The 12,317-nt window shown below is 47.0% G+C and overlaps 1 protein-coding gene across 1 annotated transcript in view; it reads left to right on the top strand.

Annotated features, from left to right (window-relative positions):
* The first annotated feature begins 244 nt into the window (after positions 1-244).
* LOC147662813 (peroxiredoxin) overlaps positions 245-12,317 on the top strand; it is a 37,205-nt gene continuing 25,132 nt past the window's right edge. The window contains exon 1 of the mRNA XM_086950895.1: positions 245-377. The gene's annotated coding sequence lies outside the window, so the exon portion shown is untranslated. The remainder of the gene's footprint in view (positions 378-12,317) is intronic.

Consider the following 12,317-nt stretch of genomic DNA (forward strand, 5'->3'; position numbering starts at 1 on the left):
TCGTAGAGAGGTGGGCGACCAGGCTGGGCTGTGGGGTGCTGTAGGGGGTGAGCAGGCACTGCATGGAGGGCGCACGCGCCGCCTTGAGTTTAGTAACTCGAGAGCTCTGTCTAGTCATGGCGACGGAGCATCTGGGAAGCGCCCGGCGGGGGGTGAGTCTGTCTGCTAGCACGGTGAGATGCCCGGGAGGCGAGAGGGGCGGGGAGCCGGGTGAGAAGAAGGATGGAGGTGGAGGCAGGGGAGGCGGCCCGCAGGGAGGGAGGGCAGGCCCCGCTCGCGAGATCTGCCTCCCTATAAAGCCGAGCTCGGCCGGCTGCCCTGCCCCCGGCGACAGAACCTCCGAGAAGCAGAGACCGCGTGGAGCGCAGGAGACGAGGGTGAGTTTGTGGATGCGCGACGCGAGGGCTTCGAAGCGGGCCTCAGCCCCCCTGAGGAAACGGCCGCCATCTCCCGCCCGCGAGGGAGGGCTCGCGCCCTACCCCAGCGCGCGGCGGCTCCTTTCAGCTGCGCCTGACGACCAGCGCGAGGGGCTCCGGGTCGTACTAACTGCGGGGGGCGGTCCGGGGGTGAGGTGCACCAAGGGGAGAATGAAACTCTCTGCGCCAGGGCTTGTTGTTCCCTTCGAGCCTCCTGTACCTGTTCGCAGGTGGTTCAGGCCCGTGGCCTTCCGAGCGCCCTCTGACCCCGCGCGGACGGAGCGGAGCGCGAGAGCGGCAGCAACAAATACAATACAAAATCCTTATTCTAAGGATACAACCGCGCGAATGGGATTACACTATAATTCCAGGGAGGCGCCCGTTTATGTAAATGCACGGGTGAAGTGGAGGCCAGTTTTGATTCCTTTGTGTGTAGCCTCCCAGGAGGCCCCGTGCTCCGGCCAGGCCGGCGGCTACTTTGTTGCGGGTCGGTGAGACTTCTCTGACCGGCCTGCCCTCTTTTCTGAATTCTATGCTCATAGTGATTCTTGATCTTCCAGAGTTTATCTGTGCCCAACATGGCAGTAGTAACACTTTTTTTGATGTGATGGTCCAGAGGGGCTTTTGTGGAATGAAGGTCCCTGAATTGATCATTGTGGTTTTAATTGGAGGAACGTGTCAGATCGTGTATATCGGTGTCTAAAGAGTTCTAGTTGCATTCATTGCGCTAGGCAAATGGTTTGCCAAAAATCTAGCTTTACTTTTTTTGTTTTAATGGAAAACTGGGCTTTAATATGTATAACTCGCACCTTGTAGGTGGTGGTCTGCCCTTTTTTGTTTGTTACAGATACTTGTGCTACACTACATGCACGGATGCTTTCTACTGCAAAAGCAACCCAGTCTGCAACTAGGGAACCTTGGGGAGTTTAACTTTTTAAAAATACAGTGGTTCGTTGGACTAGCTTCTCAAATGTTTAAGTTATGACAAATGTAAACCATAAACTATGTGTGCGCTACATGCAAGTAGTTCACATCACAAGTACTTGTATGCAGAAGGCTATTGCTAACTAGTCTCTCGTTCCAGATACACTGACTTTAAATAATTGTACCGGTCCGTGTATCGTTCTGCCAGATGGGCTATCCAACCGTGGTAGTCAGCATGTTTTGGGAATTGCGCACTTCACCTTTCATGACTTATGTGCCTCTTGCTACTTCTGCTGTCTTTAACCCACCTGTCTGAAGTTCTGGAGAGGACTGTAGTGGTAAATTGTATCTTCTTGTTTACAGATTAGACTTCAGAGCCTGTTACATCTTCTGCTCAGTTTAATTGTCAGGCTATTTTTGTACTTAATCAGCTCTTGAAATGGAAATTTTGCTGTTGGGTGCTCTTTTAATATAGTCCGTTACAATCAGCCAGTAGTTTGTTCAGCGTGCTTTGGTGATTGAACCATGGTGTATTGAAAAATGTTGCTATGCTTCATCACTGCGTACCACCCTCTAGTGTCTTATCGGTGGAGGAACCTTTTGCTGAGATCTATGTCCTAATTTACAAAGGTCTCTCACTTCAGCGTAAAGTTGCTGCTTGAGGCAGGGAGCAGGAAGTGCCTTATCTACTAAGAGGCGGCACTAGCCTGCTGTCTCCAAGCACTTGATTTTAGTAAGACTGCGATGCACACCTATGCACCGCAGTGCAAAGGTGTCTGCATCATGTCGAGCACACTGACTTGTACTGCTTTGGATATGTGCTGTGCAGTACACGTGCAAAACTAGAAAAGTTTGGATAAATAAAAATAACCTTTCTCCATTGTACACTTGCCTCAAAGAAGTATTGTTGCGCAAAGCCCTCTCTACTTTGGTTAGATAGTGCTTTGAATCAAAAACCATGGGTGGCTCCCTGGGAATATCAATGCACCACCCTTGGAATGCCTCTTGATGCAAAGTAATGTAATGTGCTGCTTTGTTACTTTCAGGCAAATTTCTATCGCAAAAAAATGGTGTTTAGTAAATTCTAATTACTGTTGTGCTAGTTTCTCACTTTTGTGACCTCGTACTGAAAGCCGTTGGTTATCAGTAGATCCAGGTGAGAACTCTTTGCTTTGACAATGCTGGTTTCAGAAAATAAATTGAAACAGTGTCTTGTTGCTGCGGAAGTGGTAATGATAAAAATAGAAGTCTTGCACTGCTCGAGGGACATGGCAGTGAAGAAAGGGTGAAACAGGGCTCAGCGTAATGCTAGGTTATCGGGGCAGGGCGTAAGACCCTGGCAACCTTTATTCTCTACACGGCTTTTAAAAAACCTCGGCGGTGAAAGTGTAGGCTTTCCAAGCAAGAGCAGCGTGATGTTTCTTGGTCAAATGCAAGTTACTCAGGTAACCTGTAGCTCGGTTTTCACTCATGGCTCCGACCCACCCTCCATTTCCCGTTAAGTTGTCAGCACCATAGAGCTGATAACGATCATAAACCATCATTATATTGCTCCGTTTTGTGATTTGGTGCTTGCTGGGACTGCAAAGTTAAGGTGGTTTCTTGGTAAAGCTTAATGAAGTTGAGAAGCTCGCACTGAAAGCTGACCCTCAAATGCTAGTGTGTGCACAGTAAGTACTTCAAACCACCACAGGCATTCGGCCTTCTATTAAAACGCTTCAAAGAGAAATCGCTCCTTTTAAACAATACATGCAAACACTTGATCAAAATAAGCAAACATTAAATGCCTTTAAATCCAGACGGACGTGTCTGGAGTAAATACCCTAAAACCGAGATCTGCATTTCTAAACTTAATCTCTTGAATAGAACTTTCAGCACCCGAAACAGGAACAGTAGCTGGCAAAGACGGGCTTCCTGTAAATGGAAGTGCTTTTTTTTCCTCCTGTTGTGGGGACTTTCCTTTTGGGGTTGTCTGTTGCTTGTTAATCAACAAACTTCTGGGTGCGGCAGGCTGGTGTTTCCCAGGCAGCCCTTCCCTAGGGTGAAATGTTCGTAGTTCTTGGTAGCGAGGACTGCCCATGCTCATTGTTGGTTTCTCTATGCACCTTCTGCAGCTCAAACCTAGCCAATAGGCAGTGGAGGGCTGTACAGTCCAAGGCACTCAAAGGTTCACAGGTATTGTAATTGTATTGTAATTGCATTTATACAGCGCTTACTACCGCTGCAGCGGAGGTAGCTGGGCTCTGGGAGCAGGAGTGTGGTTACTGTGGTTACTGAAGTGTGATGTAGTATTCTTTAGAGGGAGTCGCTAGTGTTATCCTCAACTAGAGCAAGAAGGGGCATTCCTGATGGATGCAAGGATGTTCCAATCGGTGTCCCCCATCATAAGTCAACTTCACTGGCTCCCAGTGAAGAAGAGGATCAAGTTCAAGTCACTGTGTTTGATCTATAAGGCCTTACATATTGCTGGACCAGTGTTCTTCACTCAGAACCTGACCCCCTACTGCCCTCCCAGAACACTGCGTTCCTCCAGCTCCTTTGATCTGGTGGTCCCCCGAACCAAAACGGTCCATTGGGGTGAAAGACGATTTCTGGTAGCGGCACCGAAGCTGTGGAACACTCTCCCTCTCTCTATTAAGGCCAGCACCTCCCTCTAGTCTTTCCGAAAAAATCTGAAAACCTGGCTTTTTAACTTATGATCCTGACTCTTTACCTCAGCACCCCTTGTGGGTTAAACATTTCAGTTATCAGCGCCAAGATGCCCTAGGGCCTTCGTTCGCGCTTTACAAATGTTGTTATAAATAAATAAATAAAATGTTCCTGATCCTTGGTGCTTTCCATTCCCCTTGCAAGGCCTAAAGCTTTCCAAATTTCGGAGCAGGCTGCTGATCCTCATGCAATTTACAAAGCAGTTCCTTAGCCCTGATGCAGTTGGGACTACTAACTTTGAACGGGTACCTGGACACACTTTGTTGGTAAAAGGCTCTTTGCCATATCCTATAGGGGAAACTGTGGTGCTGTGCGTCATGTCTGAAGGCAGGGCATTAAACTTAGCTCGCAACTCACCCCAAGAGGTATCCCTGTGCTACAAGACAAAAGTGACTTCAGTTTGAATACAAGTAGTTTCAGCATTGTCGTGAATTTGTTGTATCCAGTGCAAAGATGGACAATAACAGATATATGCTGTTTCAGTGAACTGGAGCGAAGAAAGAAAAGGCTCTGCCACTGCTGGTCACTCAAATAAGGGGCACACTCAGCAATGCTGTGTCCATTTGCCATACGTTTGTGGCAGGGAGGAAGCGTTTGAGTTCTGCTGAAGAGAACTAGAGACTTTGTCTCTTTTAAGTAGTTGTAGGTAATGCATCCAATTAAGTGCTTCTGTCCCTGACTGGTAGCCAGTGAAAGAATGTCTTCAGTGGGGCTGAAGCGGCTCCCAACGGAAGGCTGGCCGTGTTTTGCACTGCTTGTAATTTGGCCGTAAAAGTCTCGCCAGTAGTGCATTACCATAGACCAGAAGACCAGACTTCTGATTATTAGCTCCTGGACTAGCATTCTTCTGGCTGTGATGGGTAGATCAGGAACGTCTCTCCGTAGCAGAGTGCATGGTATAAAAACAGATGCCGGTAGTAACCCGGATCTGCCCTTTCATACACCATGGCTACAGATCCTTGCCAAAGTTGGCAAGACCCATGCTGTAAAGCATGAGCAAACATAGTCTAAAAGGAAAGACCTTTTGGCTTTGCCAGTGCTTGCTAGGTCTCAGAACAACCCCCTCCTAATTCTTAGAATCTGTTTAATTCCCGCTTGTGTGGGGGAAAAAAGTAAATTTGGCAAGAAATCCTATCTCAAAGAAAGCAATTGCACCCATGTCCTAGCGAAAATAAACTTGGAAGCAGATGACTTGTCCCAACAAACATCCATTCCAAAGGACAGGGAAGAAAAAAAAGCTTCTCAATCACTGCGGAAGTATGGCCGTGAAGCTGAAGCACTCGGTACTTGGACCACTCTCCAGCCAAAAGAGTAGTTGATGTTGGCACAATAAGGCAGCAATTAATAAGTGAGGCCAACAAATGAGCAGAGGGTGGGCTGCAAGCCCCTTGCAGACAATCTCTTGCAAGTGAGCACGCATGTGCTGTTGCAAGCAAGACTTAACTAACATTTGCAAGGCAATAGGTGTTGCATTTACTCAAGTTTAAGCTATTGGTATTGTAAATGACCTTGTTCTATTTGTTTTGAAAACCTAAATAAAAGGCATTGTCCTTTACATTGCCAATAGCTCAAACTTGTCAATGCGAGACATATTGCATTGCAAATGGTAGGTATCTCTGACAACGGGAGGGCAGGCGTGATTGAGGGAGAAGGCACAGACCACATGGGGTGAAAAAGGCACGGTATCTGGAGGGAGGGGGTGAAGAAGGTGGAATCAAGAAAATGGTGCTCGTTGTCTAACGCATACAGTGTAACAACCGAAGTAAGGGGGTCAGTCGCAATGGGAGGTGACGAATTAAGAGGAGGTGGTACGAAGGAGCGACCAACAAGCCTATTTAAAAATTAGAAGCCAGAATTTAGGACAGACCATAACACAAGCCAATGGCAAATATGAGCGGAGAGTAGGCAGGCTTCTATTAGCTACTCGATCGCAACAAGCCTTGCAGAGCAGCACATGCGAGCTGGCTCCAGGCTGGACCTAAGAAGGCTAAGAGTCCGAACTGCACAAAGTTGGCCGAAAAGTGAGATATTCAGGTGAATGGAAGTGATCAAGGCGAAGCGGGAAATAGATGATCAAGGAAATACAAGAAAGGCAGGACAAATGGGAGTTTGCTTGGTGGCTAATTGGAGATCATTACTTGGAAGTTGTCAAATGTGATTAGTACGCCCAAAGACAAATTAATTTGAGGAGGCAATTAGATCTCGAGTTATTAGATGTGAAAGTCAAGGTCTGGTTATAAACACAATTGCTTTTTTTGGACGGTGGCGTCCTGACACTTCATCCGGATTCTGACTTGTGTAAGTGCGAACCCTTTGGCGGCTCCCTCCTCGCTGAACCACGCCTGTCTGCAACACTGCTTTTACCTCTGCAGAATTTTAACTAGATTCGTGTTGCGAGTACACCCACGGTCTCAGGCTGCAGAACTGGTTTGGGGCGGCTTCCCTTTCAAATATGCTTTCTCAGCTGCTCTCTATACACGCCCTTCATATATTACCTAATGCTCAACACAGGGGGTGGAGGGTTAATCTCTTGCTCCTCAGAATGTACGGGATTACCGTTAGACTAGTGCAGGGGTCTCCAAACCGGTCCTGGAGGGCCGGATCCATGCCAGATTTTTTGGACATCCCCATTGAGATACATGTAGTAGTTTTAAAAATCTGGCATGGATCCGGCACTCCAGGACCGGTTTGGAGACCCCTGGTCTAGTGGAGCAGCTGGAACCTCTGGTTCCGGTTACTACATCTCCCTTGTTGCCAGTGTCCTTGAGTGCCAGACACCGGTCTGTTCTGGAGTTTTTTTAGGTCTGGCAGGGCGCAGTGGGAGGGCGAGGGTGTGCATTCATTGAATGAGCAGGTCTGGCCTGGCATCTCTTCACCCTTCCTGCCTACACCATGTCCAGGATTCCTATAGTGTACTCTTTAGAATTCCTTCTAGTGCTTCCTGATCCATGTTCAATAACCTGGCAGCCTTTTGGATCCAACCAGGCATCCGCTTGCTATTAAGATAATGTGGCAAAGGAACTCTTTTGGTTCAATCTAGTGATGCCTTTAAGTGTTTTCTGAAACTTGGGAGCATGTGAACTAACTTGACGCAAGATAGCAAGTGTAGTTGCGTTGTGTGTAAGGGAGAGTGCAGAACTGCACCATGTTCTCCTAGTTCTGGCCGCCTTGTGACAGCGCGGGTAACCTGGTGTCAGGGGAGGTACCAGTGTTGTGATCCTTTGAGAGTATTTAATTTGTGTGCTGCAGAATGGAGCAGAGGTGAAAAGGAGTGAAATAAAGATTTCTCACCATTACACTGGCCACAAACAGATAATTTTGGTGCAAACCTATGTTTACAAGTATTTGAAAATATGGGTTTGCATCTCAGTACATGGGTGGGGCATTGCATGGATGGCCTAGGTGAAGCAAGGCAATATCGCACTATTTTTTACAAATTCATGCAGAGCTGTATTTGTGTGGCTTTGTACATTCCAAGTATTTTTTTTGCCAAAAAAGTGATATCAATTTATTTTACTCTGCATGTTTTTTGATTTTTGAGGAGAATGCCTGTTTGAAATAGCACTGGGAGACACTAAAAAGACATTTAATTTTGTTTGTAAGGTCTGCCCTTGAGACCTCAATAGGGTCCACCCAGACTCCAAAATTCGTCCTGTATGCAAGCAAACCGCTTTCAGCGCTCTTCGTCCATTGACCAGTTCAGGCGTCAGTCACACTTTCTAATCACCACAGCATATAGTGCAGGCTGGTGGTCAGCAGACTCCAGCCATTGGCTGTTTTACTGTGAGTGGCAGACTGCTTGTGCATCTCTACTTAATAAGTCGGCTTAAGTGCCAAGCCTCAGGAGTTATTTTTTTCAGCTGTATTTTTTTGAGCTTTATCAATGTGCATGTTTATGCAACTCATTCATTACCTGGCACCTTCAGACTGGACAGTTTCATTTTAATTCGTTTGAATGGCTGTTGCAAATGTTTGCAGGCATTTCAATGCTAGGCTTGTGTGCCAATATCAATCAATCAATCATAGACATTTATAGAGCGCTCTACTTACCCGGAGGGTCTCAAGGCGCTGGGGGGGGGGGGGGGGGGGGTGCTGCTACTGCCTGAACAGCCAGGTCGTGAGCTTCCTCCTGAAGACGAGGTGGTCTTGGGTCAGGCGCAGGTCGGTCTGCTGTTAAAATGGCATCAGTTAGTTTCCTTTTTCCGGAGAGGTGCTTTTGTTTTGATGCACTTGCTTGGCTGCTTATAACCGCCTGTGCAGCCTTGCAGCCGCCTCGAAGCGCCCCCCGCTCTATGGGTTCACAGGGAGCTCCCGGGTCTGGGAGGATGGGCGGTGCCTGCTCTGCTGTGCCCGCACGTCCGGTGCCACATCAGCGCCGTGCACAGAGGTGCTCACCTGCTCCATGGTACGACTGGACTCGAGTCTAAATCGCCTGCACACCGCTGCTCCTCCCCTGTGCAATCCCCGGGCTGCTGCGCGTGTTTGCTCGGCCGGATCTCTTGGCCTCTGCGTGAGGACACACAATAGCTTCTGTTTGGACTGCACGGCCGAGCGGGCGCCAAGAAGGATGTTGTTGCTGTTCAAGTGTAACATCTAAACCCAAGGCAAGCAATGAAACAGATGTTTACAGCACAGGGGAATTAAACCACTGATGCGCGTGCCAGGCTGGAGAGCAGGTGCCCAATGCTGTCCAGGTTTGATGCAAGTGTTGCAGCGCACATCACACTGGCGCTGGGCTGGCATAGTGTGCTCTTGGAGGGGTGGGGGCTATAGACACCAGATGAGACTGGCTGCATTCCAGCTTCAAGGCTGTGATGGTGTTGGGTCAGTGAGTCTGCTCTTCAGTGGACCAGACCACCTGGTGCAGCGGAGGGGTGGGCAACTGAGGAAGCAGGCTTGCTTATTTGGGCAGCTTCATGTATCATGGGGTGCCCATATTGACTAAACAACCAAAGGTACCCAGTAGTCAAGGGAGTCTGTCACCCAGAACCACACCGTAGATGCAGTGCAGATAACACCCAGAGGAACACAACATACCAAATAATGAGTGCAGACAAGGCCAAGTTAGGACTCAAGGACAAATGAAAAAAATTCCCATCAGAGGCCACACTGTACCGCCCTCGTTGTACATCATTTGGGATCTCCCAGCCCAGGAGACCTAACACAGCGGCCGGCAGATATTACCAGTGCCGAGGTTAAAATGTGGGAGGGTGGTAACACATGAAAATACGTGGCAACTGAAAAAGCAGTGTAGGGTGAAAAAGAGTAGAAAGTGAGTATTAAAATTAGGTGAGCTGGGTAGAAAGTCAGAGATTATTAGTTTCTCCCAGTCCCTAAGGCTAAAAAGAAATGTGCAAAAGGCGGTATTGGAATTAATAACCGCGTAGAGTAGTGGTCGACATGTTTCAGCATTTAAGAAAGAAGTTTTCATGCATTCTTCAGGACCAAGATTTTAAAACTACTGCTTTATAGTGAAGGGTAAAAGATATCACCTGCGAGGATCAGGTTATGCTCAACCAAGGACTGATATTGCATCGCATCAGGACAAGGGATCCACAAGGGAGACAGACAGACAGACAACAAAGATTGGGAGAAAATTAGTATTTCATTTTCCCGCGGTTTTTTGAAAAATTACTCAAAACAAATCCTGCTTAGTAAGGTTGTAACTCTGTACATTTTCTATTGGTAACACTCACCCATAAATGATGGTTGAGAGGCTTCACCCCACCTGGCTGCGGCTCAGGTATGAGGAGCACTGCTCTATAGAAGGAGAATTTAAATGAAAGAAAAAGACAATCATCGCTCATTTCAAATCCATCGATGGTGGATGGAACATTTCTCAGAACAAAAAACTGTCTTTGCTGATTAGTTTATTAAAACGTACGCTGATTATGAATATAGGACCTGCCGATACTCTATTGTACGTCCTATTGTGTGGGGTCTAAGGATTTGCTGGTTAGACTAAGACCTGTGACGGCGTGATCGGGATGTTAAGCTACACCGGGTACGATGTTTCTATGCTAGTCAGGTGCATTCACACTGCTTACCTATCCGTCGGTGTCTCCTGACAGTCATCCAAGCTGTCTGGGGGGGCACCGATTGTGTGACTCGCTTTGTGTTATATGCTGTTTTTACCGAAGATCGAGTCACATGACAGTTACAGATCACGTGAGCACCGGTACTGACGGGAGATGTAGTTCCCATGGTATCCAGTGTTGTAGTTTCAGTTAAAACTATGGTGTGTGATCATGAATGTATCCTGATAGAGACGGGATGATCTCAATATGATTAATTAAAGAGACATCCATGGTATTGGCTCATTTAGTCCGGCTTTATCGCTATTGAGTTGGTACACCCATTTTTGTTCGATCTTAAACAGAAAGCGGCTGGCATCTGGACAAGATTCAGGAATATGAGGTTGCTCTAAGACGGTCCAGTGAAACTCATTGGGACCGTGCCCTTTCTCCAGGAAATGTGCGGTCAGACGAGTGGCTTGTTTACGACATCGCACCGTACTTTTGTGCTCTTGTATCCTTGTCCTCACCTTCCTGGTGGTCATACCGACGTATTGCAGTTTACAAGGGCAGGTAATCAGGTAAATTAGATTATTGCTGTTGCAATTTGTAAACCTAGTCTGGATCCAGGCAAGTGGGAACCCTGTGGGACTTACCACCTGTCCAAGGCCATCATCCCTGTGGGGCATGCACGGTATGCCCACAAACCTGCAAATCCACGAGTATAGACATTGGCACTAACCGACCTTGGATCCAGACTAGGTTTACAAATTGCAACAGCAATAATCTAATTTACCTGATTACCTGCCTTGTAAACTGCAATACGTCGGTATGACCACCAGGAAGGTGAGGACAAGGATACAAGAGCACAAAATTACGGTGCGATGTCGTAAACAAGCCACTCGTCTGACCGCACATTTCCTGGAGAAAGGGCATGGTCCCAATGAGTTTCACTGGACCGTCTTAGAGCAACCTCATATTCCTGAATCTTGTCCAGATGCCAGCCGCTTTCTGTTTAAGATCGAACAAAAATGGGTGTACCGACTCAATAGCGATAAAGCCGGACTAAATGAGCCAATACCATGGATGTCTCTTTAATTAATCATATTGAGATCATCCCGTCTCTATCAGGATACATTCATGATCACACACCATAGTTTTAACTGAAACTACAACACCGGATACCATGGGAACTACATCTCCCGTCAGTACCGGTGCTCACGTGATCTGTAACTGTCATGTGACTCTATCTTCTGTAAAAACAGCATATAACACAAAGCGAGTCACACAATCGGTGCCCCCCAGACAGCTCGGATGACTGTCAGGAGACACCGACGGATAGGTAAGCAGTGTGAATGCACCTGACTAGCATAGAAACATCGTACCCGGTGTAGCTTAACATCCCGATCACGCCGTCACAGGTCTTAGTCTAACCAGCAAATCCTTAGACCCCACACAATAGGACGTACAATAGAGTATCGGCAGGTCCTATATTCATAATCAGCGTACGTTTTAATAAACTAATCAGCAAAGACAGTTTTTTGTTCTGAGAAATGTTCCATCCACCATCTATGGATTTGAAATGAGCGATGATTGTCTTTTTCTTTCATTTAAATTCTCCTTCTATAGAGCAGTGCTCCTCATACCTGAGCCGCAGCCAGGTGGGGTGAAGCCTCTCAACCATCATTTATGGGTGAGTGTTACCAATAGAAAATGTACAGAGTTGCAACCTTACTAAGCAGGATTTGTTTTGTAATTTTTCAAAAAAACACGGGAAAATGAAATACTAATTTTCTCCCAATCTTTGTTTGTCTGTCTCCCTTGTGGATCCCTTGTCCTGATGCGATGCAATATCAGTCCTTGGTTGAGCATAACCTGATCCTCGCAGGTGATATCTTTTACCCTTCACTATAAAGCAGTAGTTTTAAAATCTTGGTCCTGAAGAATGCATGAAAACTTCTTTCTTAAATGCTGAAACATGTCGACCACTACTCTACGCGGTTATTAATTCCAATACCGCCTTTTGCACATTTCTTTTTAGCCTTAGGGACTGGGAGAAACTAATAATCTCTGACTTTCTACCCAGCTCACCTAATTTTAATACTCACTTTCTACTCTTTTTCACCCTACACTGCTTTTTCAGTTGCCACGTATTTTCATGTGTTACCACCCTCCCACATTTTAACCTCTGCACTGGTAATGTCTGCCGGCCGCTGTGCTAGGTCTCATGGGCTGGGAGATCCCAAATGATGTA

The sequence above is a fragment of the Lissotriton vulgaris genome, unplaced genomic scaffold (genome assembly GCF_964263255.1).
Source record: "Lissotriton vulgaris unplaced genomic scaffold, aLisVul1.2 SCAFFOLD_940, whole genome shotgun sequence".
Taxonomy (NCBI): Eukaryota; Metazoa; Chordata; class Amphibia; order Caudata; family Salamandridae; genus Lissotriton; species Lissotriton vulgaris.